A 2,572-nucleotide genomic window follows, 5' to 3' on the forward strand; every position below is an offset into this window, starting at 1 on the left:
AAAAAAAACCTGCTAGATTACCTTTTATAGTTTTCTGTCCCCTGCAGAACTTTTCTAATGTCTATTATTTAAACTGTAGGGCCATCTTACGGTCTTTGTCTGCCAGTTTCAATTTCTGCAGTTTTTGTGGCTCTTTTTCTGTTGTTTCTGCCAGCTTACTTTGTTGGTGGTCCTCTTTTAGATTCTCCTCCTTGGCCAGACCCTCAAGTGTTTCTCTGTCCCTCATCCATTCTTTTTCACTTTATTGCTGTGAACAACATTGCCTCATCATCTTCAGGAGTCTGTTTTTTTTTAAGTATTCCATATTAAGCCCTTTATTCTCATAAAACGCAAGAATTTACCCCTAATATTTTAAGATTGTTGCAGTTTGGAGTTCTTCAGTCTCTTATTTATCAATATTTGGACTTAATCGTAAGGCCCTTTAGAATATAAGACAGATTTGATAGATCTTTTGTAATCTTTGCATCAGTGAATCACTTGATAGCACAGTAGATTTTAAAGAAATAGTTTACATACTTGATGTACATAACAGACTTTTTTGTGTATGATAAAAAGGCAGATTTCTGGATCAATAATCCCCAGAAATGAACTCTCTAAGTCTGAGAGAGGCTTAGAATTCTGCATACTTCAGGCATCCCATACAATTCATTAAGTTGGTTTGCTAGGATTGCTACAATACCACAGACTAAGTGGCTTAAACAACAGAAATTTATTTCTCATGAATTTTGGAGGCTAAGCCTGATCAAGATGTCAATAGAGTTGATTTTTTTTTTTTTTGAGGCTGCATTAGCTTGTACATGGTCATCTTCTCCCTCTGTCTCACATTGTCTTCTGTGTATGTGTGTCCTGATTTCCTCTTCCTTTCAAGACCTATCTGTATAAATTGTTGGAGCTGAGAGGACCTTAGGAGTCTATCCTAACTCAATTTTTTTCAGATGAACCAAAGCAGCCAAATAAAACAACCAAATAATTAGAACCAGGAGTAGAATATAAGCCATACCTTTTGACTCTTACTTGATTGCAAAAGTGAATCTCAAATTTGATGACCATCAAAATCAATTTAGAAGCTTGTTTTTCAAGAAAAAAATTAATGAAAATATATTTAATTCAATAGATGTAGTGTGGGTCTAAGGAATTAGTAGTTTTAAAGAATTCTGTGTGATTAAAGTCAGTCTGCTACTGTGTTGTACTTGTGAAATGGGTGGTCACATACCCTTTTACCATCTTTGTAGATTTAATGTTTTTACAGAAGTATGGGTTGATTTTAAGCTAACGAAATGACAACATCAGGGAAAACATGGAAATCGATAATTTTTATTTATTTCCAGTAAGAGAAAATGGCATCGTTTTTTGGTTGGAAAAGAGCTTCTAGTACATTTAATGTCTCTGATTTCTAACTAGATATTAGAATGATTTATATTTGATAAGTTCATCAAATCAGATGTCACCAAAAGCTACTGAGGCTTTTTTGGCATTGCTGGAATTTAGGAAAATCTGCTATGGAAAATTGTGTAGAGGGAAATGCATTTAACTGAAGCCTAAGAAAAAAAAATTGATTTAGAAAGGACCATATGTTTCCAACTTCTATCATTACATAAAATGTATATATCTGTGAGTTACCCTCACAGCCATATTCTGTGGTTTCCCCTATTGATTAGACCAATCAAGATAATCAAATAATATCAATAATTAAGATAATGAAAAAATAATAATTAAGATAATGAAATTAAACAATTGAGGTAAGCAACTTGATCAGGAAAATAGAGGTAATTTTCTTTACCAGCAAGATCTTCCTTTTAAAAAATAAGCTATCAAGATACATAAAGCTAGTTTTCCTATTTTACTTTCATGCAACATACAGATTTTTCTCCTATCTTTCTCTCCTTCTTTCTTTGGTGGTTTCTTAGCCTAAAAATTGTGAGTAGAAATGCTTAATTAAATAAAGAACCAGTTTCAAGGCACAGGGCAGTTCTTTATTTTTAAATGTGAATGGATTTTCCTGCTGTGCTTAGAACATTGGTGGTGTGTTTAAGAAATGTTAGTTAATTAAATAATGAATATTCATATGCTTTTTAAATTTTTATTTTATTCTTGACTTGTGATTTGGCTCCTAATAAATTTTCTCTAGGGAACATTTTTTTTCTTCCTGAATAGCTTAGTACCATTTACCAACCCTACCATATTTTAAAGTGGCTTTTGGTTTGGTTGGTTGGTTGGTTGGTTGGTTGGTTGGTTGGTTGAAGATTTTATTTTTAAGTAATCTCTGTACCCAATGTGGGGCTCGAACTCACAACCCCAAGACTGAGTCACATGCTCTACTTACTGAGTCAGTCAGGCACCCCAAAGGTGGCTTTTATTTAAACTGCTGAGTTCTGAAATTGAGAAAAATAAACTGAGGAAATACCTTTGTTATGGTTCTGTTTTTGTTTTTCCTTTTGGTGTTGAAGAAAAAGCTGAATGTTGACATGAGTTAACATCAAGGATCAAAGAGAAAAAAAATCTTACTTTCTTTTTGATATTATGTTTTTGAAAACTCTTTAATTTTCTCCAAGTTTCCAGATTTTAAACTTTA

The sequence above is a fragment of the Neovison vison genome, chromosome 11, assembly GCF_020171115.1.
Source record: "Neovison vison isolate M4711 chromosome 11, ASM_NN_V1, whole genome shotgun sequence".
Classification (NCBI taxonomy): Eukaryota; Metazoa; Chordata; class Mammalia; order Carnivora; family Mustelidae; genus Neogale; species Neogale vison.